This window comes from Pinus tabuliformis, chromosome 5_1, assembly GCF_031772625.1.
Source record: "Pinus tabuliformis cultivar Carrire ecotype Pingquan chromosome 5_1, CPIR1, whole genome shotgun sequence".
NCBI lineage: Eukaryota > Viridiplantae > Streptophyta > Pinopsida > Pinales > Pinaceae > Pinus > Pinus tabuliformis.
The window spans coordinates 570,902,241-570,917,563 of NC_142305.1; the positions used below are offsets into that span (position 1 = coordinate 570,902,241).

The 15,323-nt window shown below is 37.0% G+C and overlaps 2 pseudogenes; both read left to right on the forward strand.

Annotated features, from left to right (window-relative positions):
* The first annotated feature begins 2,130 nt into the window (after positions 1 to 2,130).
* Positions 2,131 to 3,266, forward strand: LOC149166119 (acylamino-acid-releasing enzyme 1 pseudogene; annotated as a pseudogene).
* An 87-nt stretch (positions 3,267 to 3,353) lies between these two features.
* Positions 3,354 to 4,046, forward strand: LOC149166120 (glucose-1-phosphate adenylyltransferase large subunit 2, chloroplastic/amyloplastic pseudogene; annotated as a pseudogene).
* The last annotated feature ends 11,277 nt before the right edge of the window (positions 4,047 to 15,323 follow it).

The window sequence follows — 15,323 nt, forward strand, 5'->3', positions numbered from 1 at the left end:
TTCTATGGGGCACAATAATAACAATATGGGGACTACATGGGTACAACAATATAATAAGGGGGTTGTACTAATAATAATAAGGGGTTACACTAGTAGTATAGGGGCCTAACATGCCCCTCTCCTTCAAAAATTGTTGTCCTCAACGCTTGAGTAGTTCCTGATGCTTTTGTATAAGATTTTTGTCCTCCCATGTGGAATCTTCAGCGGGCAAGTTCTTCCACTTATTGAGATACTTTGAAATTGATTTATTTCGTAGCTGTCGAGTTCTCGTTTCTATGACTTCTCTAGGTTCCAATATGATTTTTCCTTACTCTTCAAGTTCAGGAAATATTGTTTGAATTGGGATATTTTGCAACTTTTGAATGAGTGGCCACACTTCTTTGTCCTTCTTCCATTCATCCCTTTCTTCGTTTATCCAATTTGGTTGGATAATAGAAATAGCACAAAACAATGCTTCCACATCCTCATCCTTTCTTGACAGTGCATCTGCAACAAAAAAATTCTTCCCTTTTCTGTAGATGATGTCAAAGTCATAACCCAACATATTTGTGACCCATTTTTTATGTTCTTCTAATGATAATATTTTTTCTAAAATGTTTTTAAGACTATCACGATCCATTTTTACCTTGAAGTGTCTTCCCATTAAGTAAGGTCGCCATTTCTTAAGTGCATGTAGTATGGCCAACATTTCCTTCTGATAAATAGCTTTCTTGAGATGTAACCGTAAAAATACCGAATCACCTACATCAAAACATTTTTCATTGCGATGTTGATCTACCTGTTTTTTCATTCGATTCTGCACCAAAGTGGCATTATCCTTTAAAAGTTGGAGAACTTGTTGTTGCTGATCGATGTGATATTTCACTGGTTGAACCTTTTTCTTCTTGATATTTCCTTCTATCTGGAGAGTTTGAGGAGTGGTAATTTCTTCCAATGCTTTACAAGATATGGTCAGATTCATTTCTTGATGCTCGATGTGATCTTTCACTTCTTGAACATTTCTCTTCTTGATATGTCCTTCTATCTTGATAGTTTGAAGAGTAGTAATTCTAGCCAATACATTACAAGATATGGTTGGATTCATTTCTTCTTTCTCGATGTGATCTTTCACTTCTTGAACCTTTTTCTTCTTGATATGTCCTTTTATCTTGAGAGTTTGGGTGGTGATTCTTGCCAATGCTTTACAAGATATGGTTGGATTCATTTCTTCTTTCTATGGGGTTTGGGTCCTGGCGTATATCCTCTTCTTGTGATGTTTCTTGATCCTTTTCTTCCTCTGCTTCATACTCTATGTAAAATAATTTCTTCTCAGCACACTTATGACCTTTAGTGCATTTTCTATCACAATTGTAACAAAGCCCTTTTTCTCTTTTTTCTTCCAATTGTTGTGGTGTAAGCCTTGTGGGTTGTGGAAGGCTAGGAGAAGAAACACTTCCAAAATTATAGTCATGAGTGGTGGGTGTTATCACTCAAGAAAAAATATTTTAAACTCTGAACATCAATTTTTTAAATTTTTCAAAGGGTTGGTGTCAGTTTTGGGTCTAGTCTTTTCATCTTGTTTTAGAGTCTTGTTAGTATGTCAAATGGGGTAAATTCTCTATTTTAGTTTATCATTGGTCTCATATCTCACATGAATATCATATGTTGAAACTCATTTCAAATTTCATAGCGTAGAAACCCGATCTAGGTGATTTCGTAGCACAAAACACTGATTTTTCACTAACTGCGCTACGAAATCGGGGATTCGTGCTGATCCATAGCAAATCTCACCCAGCTGTCAAATTTATCAAAATTCGTATGTTTACATCAACAGTTGTCAGCTTATACACTTTCCCTGTCGAATTCAGCTGTGATTCGGTGGTTTTTGTCCAGTCTAGCGTTTGTTCCCTCGACGGACTGCTAGCCGCCTTCACTTGCAGCCATGTATGCTCCTGTTCTCGTTTTATGAAGTTTTAAAGCAAGAGACTAGAAATAGGGTGTGCCATGCAAATATTCAAGCATCAAAGGCTATTGCAGATATTATTCGAACCACATTAGGTCCCTATTCTATGATGAAGATGCTACTTGATGCAGGAGGAGGCATCGTGGTTACAAATGTTGTAGGCATATTGTTTCAATGCTGAGCCAGAGATGATTCGAGCTCCACGCATTGTTCGTGTTGGTCTTATTCAAAATTCCATTGTTCTTCCCACATGTAGTCAGTGGAAAAGTTCAAGAATTAGCCCTGAAAATTCAAATTCTTCTTGGAGTGTTCTTACAGTGCATGATAACATTGTCCTTGCAGTGTCTATCAGCCCAGCCAATCCTCCGAAACTGAAATATGGCCATCTGTCAAGAATTGACACAGATAATGATAAAAAAAACAAGGTGGAGGTGGTTAGATATGTCAATTCCCTTCATGGACAATTCAGAGAAAGTGAAAGCTTCGCTATCCTCAATTGAATTTAATATTTTGAAGATTCCAGTTAAAGATCAAGAATTTTTGTTAACATAAGGTGCCAAACAGCCTTTTGAGGTGATATTTGTGTCATCTAGATTCTCAAGTGAATCAAAAAGTAAGGAAAATGCTTTTCGGGAGGATGCTTGTAATCCACTCATTGTTATCCTCCATGGTGGGCCACATTCTACTTCATTGACAGGCTTTTCAAGAACTCAAGCCTTTTTGTCATCAATGGGCTACAACCTACTTTATGTAAACTACAGAGGTTCTTTGGGCTTTGGAGAGGAGGCTTTGCAATCTCTACCTGGTAATGTTGGGCGACAGGATGTGGCTGATGTCATAAATGTTGTTGATCTAGTAATTCATAAGGGACTTGCCCTCCCACGGAGGGTTTCTTGCAACCCATTTAATTGGCCAGGCACCAGATAGGTTTGTTGCTGCAGCTGTCCGGAATCCTGTGTGTAATCTCTCATTAATGGTTGGCACAACAGATATTCCTGATTGGTGTTATGTGGAGGCATATAGAAAGAATGGGAAAAATGTTTACACTAAAGCACCTTCAATAGAAGATACCACCATGTTTTATCAGTGTTCACCAATTAGACATATTTCAAAGGTAAAAGTACCCGTTCTCTTACTTTTGGGTGTGCAAGACCTCAGGGTTCCTGTATCAAATGGATTGCAGTATGCTCGAGCTCTGCGGGAGAAGGGGGTGGAAGTAAAAGTCATCGTTTTCCCAAATGATGTACACAACATTGACAGGCCGTAATCTGATTTCGAAAGCTTTCTAAACATTGGACTTTGGTTTAAGATATTCTTGAAATGAAGGCCTTTGGCAGGCCCATGTTCCTCTATAGGTCGCGTGCTTTATTTTAGTGAGAAACCTAAGGGGGCATTTCTTCTTCTTGGCTATATGTATAGTGGTTCAGGGCACAGCAGATGCCATGAGGCAATTTATGTCGTTTTCTTTGGGGATCCGAGGAATAGGCATATAGAACATGTTATTATTTTGTCAGGTGACCATCTCTACCGTATGAACTATATGGACTTTGTACAGAAACACATTGATAAGGAGGTTGATATCACAATTTCATGTGTCTCGATGGATGACAACCGTGCTTCTGATTTTGGTCTCATGAAAATTGATGATAGAGGTCACGTGCTTTATTTTAGTGAGAAGCCAAAGGGGGCTGATCTAAAAGCTATGAAAGTGGACACAACAGTGCTTGATTTGTCACCCAATGAGGCTGACAAAAAACCATACATTGCATCAATGGGTGTGTATGTCTTCAAGATAGACATTCTTCTCAAGCTTCTCAGGTTTAGATACCCAACTGCCAATGATTTTGGATCAGAAATTATTCCTACATCAACAAAAGAATGCAATGTACAGGCATATCTTTTTAATGATTACTGGGAGGACATAGGAACAATCAAATCATTTTTTGGCGCAAATTTGGCTCTTGGAGCTCAGGTTCCAAAGTTCTGTTTTTATGATGCCAAGAAGCCAATCTTCACATCACCCCGTTTTCTGCCACCAACTACAAATTTCTCGAAGTCTTGTTGCTTTGACATATCTCAACATAAAGTCATGCTGTATAACTGATGCTGAATGCTAAAAGCTTGAAGGACTTTTGAATTTAAAAACTGCTGAAGATGATGCCTAATGCACAGCAGTTTCGTAGCGCGCTACGAAACTGCTGTAGCTGCATAATTAAAACTCAGTTGACAAATTTTGAGGGACCGAGGGGAAATTTTTTGAAAGGAAGTCTCAGAAAAAGATCATTTACAATGTGCAAGCAATCAACAAGGGCAAAAACAGGTGGAGGAAACATATATTTGAACTCTAAACTTTTTGTTATAAAGTGATCATAGTTACTACAGTTCATGATATGTCAGACAGCTTGGAGGAGGTCTTGTCTTCACACATGGGAAAGGTCGACAGCACATAAAGGACATGACACTCTAATACATTTTTGTATAATCAAAGAAGAAGGACATGGTTCATTGGTTTCGAATATCTTTGAGGAAAACCAAAAGCAGATAAACAGGGGGAGTTTCCTACTTTTCAGGAGCAACTGAGAGATGTGACATTAAGGACCAACAGGCAGCCACAAACATCCACCACAGCTAAATTAAGAGAGACCACTTGTCAAAGAACGAGAATTGATTGTAATTAATGCTATTATTAGCATGATATGGAGTTAGACTCCTGATTGCCTTAGGTTTCTAAAAAGTCCAGTTAGCAGTTTGTTACATTTAATAGGTAGTTAAAGTTTGAATAGGTGTCATAGGAAGTAGAATTCGAGTTCCCCTCATGTTGGAGGAGGAATCTCAGCCTTGTAAAAGAATTCTATATATAGGAGAGAGGGAAATGTACCAAGGGTTGGAAAATTATTCAGAAAAGCTCTGATATTTGGCTTTATGTAAAGACTCTTTTTCAGTAATACAAAATTTGCTTTGCTTCTCAGGACTCAGGAGGGATTCGATGTTCAGAATGTGTTGTATTGTTATTTTCCCAATATTTGCAGTGGTATGAATGTGTAATCACTTAGAACTCACTCATGGTGCTCTAATTTCCTGTATACATTCATAAACTATGTGGTCCAATATGTTTCTAGTATGTTCTAAATGTGTAGAATCCTGAATGCCCCGACATCTATTTAAGATTGATGACATTGTTATACTGAAATGATGTTGACTCCATAAGCCCAATGGATAGTTTCTAATTGTGTTTCCACCACTCACATTTTAACTTTGTTTCACAAGAGTTAGCCATCTTTATCATAATCAAAGATCATTAATCCTTTGAGCGAGCCCTCTCAAGTTGGGGAGGCTAAGCCTCAGCCTAAAGTAGGTTTGAAATAGTTACTTAAAGTCTGCCTGATCACAGCAGCCTATCAGGGCCTGATTTTGAGATAACAGCGGGATTCCTTGTTTTCATAATTTTGCTTTCAATTTTTCTTGCCAACTCGAATGCCTCCTCCAATGAATCAGGTTCCCAAAAATGAACCTAATGTTGAACGTTATCCTTTAAAGTCCCTATGAAGACATCAATCCTTTGCTTCTCTGGAATATAATTTACCCTTCTATTCAATTTTTGAAAGTCTTCAATATGCTCTTTCATTGAACCCTTTTGTTTGAGATTTATCAATTAGCTAAAGAAGGAGTTTCTCTTTGTATCCTCATAATATGCTATCATTTCCTCCGTGAAAATTGACCACGTGACAAGTGGTTTACGAGAACAAAGCTATTTATACCATAAAAATTGATTCGATTCTAAATAATTAGATGCAATACATACCTTTTGTAACAGTGGTACACCATGTAGATCAAAATATGTCTCCATCTGTAGTATCCAATTTACCGGATCCTTGCCATCAAACTTCCTCATCTCGCTTTTTCTTGATTTTAGGAGCTCGATCTTGAAACAATTGTAACTCTGTAATTTCGGATCTTCCAGTTCTGAAATTGTGACCGGTAGTAGCCCTTTGCATCCTCTTTCTAATGCCACTAGTTTGATCCAAATGGGATTCTCCAAGGAAGAGTTATGCCAAATCTCCCACGGTTACCTAATTATAGACTAGTTCAGTAGATTGAACTTGTATGATGTGACACGTGTCATTTTTCAACCTCTGGATCTAAAAAATGTACACAAGAAACTACAATCCATCCTCTTTTTATAGCTTCTTATGAAATTTCAATCTGATGCTCAGAGAGAAAGTTATGATGATTTTCCCCAGGTCACCTGTTTGGAACGTAATTCGGGGGTCTGCAAAAACCCTAACTTCCTCAGACTATATCTCTGAAAATATAGCGAGATAGGATCTGAAATTCGGAGCCAAGGTTTAGACCCGTTTCTTCTCAAATGGGTTTTTTTCTTAGCTTCTGAAATTTTGTAGCGAAATAGTTATAGCAAAATCCCACGATGATCTGTTTGGAATAACAAAACCCTAGAATCCACAGCTCTGATACCAAATGTTATGAAACCAGCTCACAAAAAGATAGAAAAGATAGATCAACACCTTAGAATTCAGCCTCTTCGAGAGGGAAACCTCCTTTACGTTACATAAATGAACAATTCTTGGATGATACAAATGAAAATACCTCCTTTCTATATAGGGGAGTCTAAGGGGTCATAATGTAATCAAAGTCAACATAACAATAATAATGTAAGGGCACAATAATAACAATAGTGGGCTTCTATGGGGTACAATAGTAACAATATGGGGACTACATGGGTACAACAATATAATATGGGGGTTGTACTAATAACAATAAGGGGTTACACTAGTAGTATAGGGGCCTAACAAAGAATGCTATGCATAAGGTATCTACAGTTTTAGTAGTTGTCGATCTGATAAGCATGTTAAAATCCATGGCAGATCCTGGTATCTACGCGATAGATGTTTATCGTGTGGATGCGTATATAGAATTAAGTTCAACGTAAATTATTGCAACGATTCAAAATATTAGAATATTCTAAAACGAATATTGCTCTGAATATGAGGTCAGAAAGAGAAAAGAAATCAACACAAACTGTCATCAAGTGCGTGATCCAATACCGACTTGATTGATGACGGGACCCACAGTTTGTTTGCTTGCAATTTCAGGTGAAATATTTTTCTGGTTTGGAAGACAGAAGGTAGCAGGGATGGAATTTGAGGGGTAAATGGTCAGGGATGGAAGGTAGCAAGGATGGAATTTGAGGGGTAAATGGTAGGGATGTAATTTGACGGGCAAATTGTTTATTATGAAATGAGAGATAAATATTTTGATTGTGAAATGAGAGATGGTTTTTGGGCATGTGATGTTGATGGGCCATGATATTGACTCATAGTATTGTAACAAAGCTTATTTACAAGTTAATAATATCCATGGTAAAGTGGAGATGAATATCCATGGTTATATTGTAAGTATTAATAGTTACAAATTTATTATTTTAATTTATTTGGTAAAATGGATCTTAATTTATAGCTACTATATCTGTCTTATATATTTTAATGTGATAATTATAAAATATTTTGATTGTGAAAAGAGAGATAGTTTTTGGACATGTCATATTGATGAGCCATACTATTGGCCCATGGTATTGCAAAAAAAACATATTTACAAATTAATAATATTTAGGGTAAAGTGAGTGAATATATATTACTTTTACCCTTTTATTATTATTTAATTTAGCCTAAATGTAAATATTTACAACTTCTTATAAATTAAACATGTTAATATCAATTCAACATATTTAGCCCACATGTATACTTTCTTACATTACACCTACACATCCATCTTATAAATTAAACATATTAATAACAAATCAACATATTTAGTGTTGAGTATGGAGCATGATTGTTTAGAGGTCTTTGTTTCAGCCGGATGTATACCCCTGGAAGTTTGTACACCCCTCCACGTGGGGGGGGGGGGGGTGCGGGGGGGACATGTCCCCCCTGCGGGGGTTCGGAGGCTGGGAGGTCCAGGGGCCAGCGGTCCCCCGACGGGGGTTTTGGGGGCAGCGCCCCCAAAGCTAAAAACAGATGTAAAATTACCTTGTAAAAGTATAGTAATCTCTAGTCAATTTGGGCCGTTCATTAGGTGGATGATCTGACGGTAGAACTTATGTTTAGTTTAGGGTTTTTTTCCCTAGAAGGCAACCCCTCTCTTTGTATGAGGGAATTGTATTTGAGGTTGTGTAATAGATGTGTATTCTTCGAGCGAGAAGTAGAGAGGTGAGACTGTGAGAGAAAATAGAGGATATTACAGTGTATCTGCTGTAGGTTGTGTCTCTTCATTTTGTTGGATAATATAAAGGAAGGACTGGTTGTTCGGGGTGGACGTAGCCCAAACTAGGTGAACCACATATATCTCTATCTCTCTTGTTTTATTTGTTTTCTATGTTTATATTTCTGCAATATTTTGTGTGTTCCATTGCTCCGTAATATATAATTTTCTAACAACTGGTATTAGAGCCGAAGGTCTATTTGGCTGATAAACTTGCAGGAAAGAAGGGTTCCTCATTCAAGTGGGAGAAATGGCAAAAGATGGTAAGTTTAGGGTCGAGAAATTTAACGGCCAAAACTTCTCGCTGTGGAAGATGCAGATGGAAGATTATCTGTATCAGAAAGATCTATACCTACCATTGGGCAGAAAAACAAAGATGCCGACGGGTATGACAAATGAAGAATGGAACCTTCTCGATAGAAAGGCACTCAGAATAGTATGATTGTGCCTCGCAGTGTCAGCGGCCTTCAACATTTCGAAGGAAACAACGACAAAGGGTTTGATTAAGGCGTTGGAGAAACTATATGAAAAACCCTCGGCCTCAAACAAGGTATTTCTTATGAAACGGTTATTTAATATGAAGATGTCGGAAGGTGGATCTATTGCAGACCATTTAAATGATTTTAATACTATTACAAGTCAGTTCTGTTCTGTAGGGGTAAACTTTGATGATGAAGTTAAAGCTCTCTTATTCTTGTGCTCATTACCAGAAAGTTGGAATGGTTTAGTAATGGCTATTAGTAACTTTGTTTCTGGATCTAGTACTTTAAAGTTTGATGATGTTGTCGATGCTATCCTTAGAGAGGAAATGCGACGGAAAAGCTTCGGTGAGACATCGGGTAATGCTTTGAGTGCAGAGTCTAGGGGAAGAAAAATGGAAAGAGGAAAGAGCTCAGGATATCGCAGTAAATCAAGGAAAGGGAGATCCAAGTCCAGATCGGGGATAGTGTGCTAGAAATGCGAAGAGAAAGGACACCTAAAGAAAGACTGTAGATCTCGGAAGGGAAAAGAAGGAGATGCACAACAAGAAAAAAATCATGAAGCAAATGTGACAGGTGAGGTGTTACAAGATACTTTGATTCTTTCTTTTGAAAATATTACTGATTCCTAGGTGGTAGGTTCAGGGGCCTCATTCCATGCCACACTTGATAAGAAATACTTTCATGAATATGGTCAAGGAGATTTTGGACAAGTTCGTTTGGGTGATTATAAACCCTGTAAAATTGTTGGAATGGGTAAGGTTCTTGTAAAATAGCAGAATGGAAACCAATGGCTACTAAAGGAGGTAAGGCATGTTCCAGATCTAAAGAAAAATCTGATTTCAACAGGGAAGTTAGGCGGTGAAGGTTGTGTGACAACTTTCACAGATAAAGCTTGGAAGGTCACCAAAGGAGCCCTGGTAATAGCAAAAGGTGAAAAGGTTGGTACATTGTATTTATGCAATGGTATTTCTAACTCTGTTAATGCTTTAACTTCCAAAGGAGTAGATGCAGCATTATGGCATCATAGGCTCGGACACATGAGTGAAAAGGGGATGAAGATCCTTCACTCAAGGAATTTGTTGCCGGGTTTAAGGTATGTTGATTTGGACTTCTGCGAGAATTGCATTTATGGAAAATAGAAGAGAGTCAAATTTCTCAGAGTTGGGAAAGAAAAGAAGAGCGAAAAATTAGAGCTTGTGCATACAGATGTATGGGGACCTGCTCAGGTATCATCTCTCGATGGCTCTCATTATTATGTTACTTTTATTGATGATGCAACTAGAAAAACTTGGATTTATTTTATTAAGAATAAATCTAATGTATTTGATACTTTCAAGAAATGGAAAGCTTTGGTTGAGATTGAGACAGGAAAGAAATTGAAGTGTATTAGATCAGACAATGGAGGTGAATATTGCAGCAAAGATTTTGATAGGTACTATTCAGAGCATGGAATTCGCAGAGAGAAGACAGTTCCAAGAACACCACAAGAAAATGGTGTGTCAGAAAGAATGAACAGAGCAATCATGGAGCGTGCAAGGTGCATGAGATTGCATGCAGGATTGCCTTTATAGTTTTCGGCAGATGCTGTAGATACTGCTATTTATCTAATAAACAGAGGGCCTTCAAGTTCCTTGGATGGTGGTGTTCCAAAGTAAGTATGGACAGGTAAAAAGGTAAAGTACTCCTTTTTAAAGCCTTTTGGTTGTGAGGCCTTTGTCCATATTGATAAAGAAAATAGAACAAAGCTTGAGGCAAAGTCAAAGAAATGTACCTTTATTGGATATGGTGTTAATGATTTTGGTTATCGCTTATATGATTCCGAAAATCACAAAATCATTAGGAGCAGAGATGTAATATTCAATGAAAAGGTATTGTATAAGAATCAGTTGCAGGAAAGAAACAGGAAAAATAAAACAAGGAATACGCAGTTCTTGATGAAATCACTGAAAAAGTAAAGGTGCCTGAAAATAATAATAATCAATAACCACAACAACAGCAACCACCACAATAGCAACAGGCACCCCAAACACTTGAAAGTGGTGTTAGAAGATCTACCAGGATAAGTAGACCCCCTGAACGATACTCTCCTTCATTATATTATTTATTGTTGACTGATTCTGGTGAACCCGAATGTTATGAAGAAGCAATGCGGGTTGAAAGCAGGAAGAAGTGGGAGGTAACCATGGAAGAAGAGATGGACTCCTTAAAGCATAACCAGACTTGGGACTTAGTCAGGTTGCCTACAGGAAAAACTACATTGAATAATAATTGGGTTTACAAGCCAAAGGAAGAAGATGGAGGAAAACAGAGGTACAAAGCTAGACTTGTGGTGAAGGGGTTTGCACAGAAGAAAGGTATTGATTTTGATGAAATATTTTCTCCTGTTGTTAAAATGACTTCAATCATAACTATTTTAAGTCTAGTAGCAATTGAAGATTTGCATCTTGAGCAGTTAGATGTAAAGACAACCTTTCTCCATGGGGATTTGGAGGAAGAGATATATATGTAGCAGCCACAAGGATATGAAGTGAAAGGGAAGAAGAATCTAGTGTGTAGTTGAAGAAGAGCTTGTATGGCTTAAAATAGGATCTAAGGCAGTGGTATCTAAAATTTGAGAAGTTTATGTCTAAACAAGGTTATAATAGATGCCACTCTGATCATTGTGTTTATCTGAAAAAGCAAAATGATGGCATCTATATTATATTGTTATTGTATATAGATGACATGCTTATTGCAGGGTCTAACATGCAGGAAATAAATGTGCTCAAAAGAAAATTGGCAAATTCATTTGCAATGAAGGATTTGGGAGCTGCAAAACAAATCCTTGGTATGAGAATAACTAGAGACAAGAAAAATCGTAAATTAACATTATCTTAGAATGAGTACATACAAAAGGTGTTGAAAAGTTGAAAAGACTTAATATGCACAATGCAAAACCAGTTAGTACACCTTTTGCTAGCCATTTCAAACTTAGTAAGGAAATGTGCCCAAAGACCCAAGAAGACATGGATTATATGTCTAAAGTTCCATATGCATCAACAATTGGAAGCTTAATGTATGCAATGGTCTACACAAGGCCTAATATTGCACATGCAGTAGGAGTTGTAAGCAGGTACATGAACAATCCAGGAAAGGAACATTAGATGGCAATGAAATGGATTCTCAGATATTTGAAAGGTACCACAAATCAAGCATTATGCTTTGGTGGTTCAAACATTTCTCTACAGGGATATGTTGATGCAGATATGGCAAGTGACAGAGATAACAGGAGGAGAACTACAGGATATGTATTTACTGTAGGTGGAACAAATGTTAGTTGGGTTTCAAAAATCCAAAGTGTTGTTGCACTTTCAACAACAGAGGTAGAGTATGTTGCTGCTATAGAGGTTAGTAAAGAAATGATTTGGTTACAAAGGCTTATGGGTGAATTGGGTAAGGAGCATGATATGAGCACGTTATATAGTGATAGCCAAAGTGCCATTAATCTTGCAAAGAACTCAACATTTCATTCCAGGACTAAACACATACAGCTCAAGTACCATTTCATACGAACAATGTTGGAAGATTGAGAGTTGAAGCTGGAAAAGATACACACTAGCCAGAATCCTACAGATATGCTAACAAATGTTGTAACCAGGGAGAAATTGAGAATATGCTTAGTTTCAATTGGTCTTCAAGGATGACGATGAAGATGAGAAACAGACAGGTCCAAATAGAAGTCATTGTCCAACAAATGAAGTAGCAGTGGAGTTGCTACAATCATTCTCCAAGTGGGAGATTGTTGAGTATGGAGCATGATTGTTTAGAGGTCTTTGTTTCAGCCGGATGTATACCCCAGGAATTTTGTACACCCCTCCACACGGGGGGGTGTGGGGGGGACTTGTCCCCCTCGTGGGGGTTCGGGGGGGCTGATCCCCCCGGTTGGGGGGTCTGGGGGCCAGCGGTCCCCCTACGAGGGTTTCAGGGGCAGCACCCCTGAAGCTAAAAACAGATGTAAAATTGCCTTGTAAAAGTATAGTATTCTCTAGTCAATTTGAGCCGTTCATTAGGCGGATGATCTGGCGGTAGAAATTATGTTTAGTTTAGGGTTTTTTGTCCTAGAAGGCAACCCCTCTCTTTGAATGAGGGCATTGTGTTTGAGGCTGTGTAATAGATGTGTATTCTCCGAGTGAGAAACAAAGAGGTGAGACTGTGAGAGAAAACAAAGGATATTACAGCGTATCTGTTGTAGGTTGTGTCTCTTCATTTTGCTGAATAATAGAAATGAAGCACTGGCTGTTCAGGGTGGACATAGCCCAAACTGGGTGAACCACGTATATCTGTGTCTCTCTTGTTTTATATGTTTTCTGTGTTTATATTTCTGCAATATTTTATGTGTTCCATTGCTCCGTAATATATAATTTTCTAACATTTAGCCCACATGTATACTTTCTTACATTACACCTACACATCTCCCCTATATTTAAATGTAGAACCTCGCTAATCACAATGATCAAATTTCTCGAGTTGAAAAAATCTATAAATCGGATATCTCTTGAGTTGCAAACCTAAATTTGATCCCTCTGGAAGCCTGATAGATCTGGATTTAAATAGATTTGGAGTTAAGATTGATCTAGGCTAGTTTAATTATTAATTATAATTATTAATTTAATTTTTATTTTTATTTTTAGATAACATAACATAACGGAACATTACAACATCTCTTCCATATTGAGTTGAAGAGTAGTAGGCCAAAAATAATATATATATATATATATATATATATATATATATATATATATATATATATATATATATATATATCAAAGATGGTTTTTGGGCATGCATTATTGATGAGTCATGATATTGGCTCATGGTATTGTAACAAAACCTATTTACAAGTTAGTTTTTATGTGCTTATTAATAGAATTTAAATATGGCTATCAAATTATCTTTCTCATTTATATGGTAAAATGGATTTTAATTTATAGATAATATTTATATCTTATATATTTTAGTGTGATAGAGGGTTTCGATATATGTCAAAAATCATTATAGTTTTTTTTCTTTTAGATTTAACTAAAAAATGTTATAAAATTAAATTCAAATAAAATATTTATAAAATGTTTTGATTGTGAAATGAGAGAATGTTTGAGGGCAATGGTATTGACCCATAATGTTGTAACAAAGCCTATTGACAAGTTAATAATACCTATGGTAAAATGGGTGTGAATATCCATAGTTAAAAATATTGTTATATTGTAAGTTTATTGTAAGTATTAAAGTTTTTATATGTTTATTAATTAAATTTAAATATGGTTACAAAATCATTATTTTGACTTATAAGGCAAAATAGATCTTAACTTATAACAAGTTACGTCATAAGGTGTTTCCCTTTGAAATGAACTCTCCTCTGGTCCTTGTTGTCCTCACTAAGCACTATCAGATTAGGTGTTAGACAATTAAACTGGTTCCCTCTGTTAATCTCATAACTAACTCCTTATAGCTCAACTGACTCGCTTATTAATCTCATAACTAACTCTTACCGCTCAAATGACTCACTCATTAATTTCAAAGATAGGGCGATACATCTGCAAACGAGAGGCTAACGAAAGGTTGTTATCAATTTGGATTGAACAAGGGTTCGAGCCACCTTACTTTAGTATGCAGATCCTTGATCCAAAGGAGAAATTGGTGGAAAAGGTCGCTCGCAGTGTTGAGGTTGAAGAGGTGTTGTGAACGACACGTTAGTTTTCCTCCCACCGGAAGAGAAAGTCAAGTTGTTCAAACCCCAGGCTGGCCGAAACTTTTAGACAAGAAGAGAACATGTGGCTAGCTAGAGAGAAGCTGCTAGGAAATATCGAAGGGTAGACAAGAACAACTTCACTCTCAATTCGCAGAGCCCTCTTTTGATTTGATTTTTCTGAACTCACTTAACTGATAGAGTAATGTTTTCTTTACTGAATAATTACATTTCCAAGAACAGAATAGCCTAAAAACACCTACCTAATGTGAGGTTATTATGGCCTCCAGACGATCTTTTCTCTCTTTCTTTTGCAGGAAACAAATGCCCTTCGTATTTCTTCTACAGGTATGAAAAGTGGTTGGATGTTTTGATCAAAGGGAATGCCAGAACACTGGAATTGTTCCTGTGCAACTATTGCTTCTTGGTTAAAGACGTTAAAATAGTAACTGTGGCAATCCGAATTAGGAATCCTTCCCCAGAAATTTATCATGCTATGATCAAATCCATCAAGGTTGTAGGATATGATTCCCTGATGTAGTCCATGTACATTGTTGAGGACAGAGTGCTTCAAATGTTGAATATGCTTTCCATTTTTCAGAAACTCTCACAACTCTTGGAACTTCATTCGATTCTTGAAATAAACAATCCACTTCTCTCTTTTTGTATATATGAGCTTACTGGTAATTTCTCCATAGGTTATCAAATGGATTCGAGGGATTTTAATGAGATCGCTGAAAATTTATTTACAAGTTATCAAATGGATTATTTGCAAGAGACTCAAGGAATGTTGCAAAGTCATAAAGAACACATATGTTGCAATAGGGCTTTTGTTCCCAAACTTGATGCAACAAAAATTGAAACTAGCAGTTAAATTATGGCTCAAGTAGAAGAAATTAAA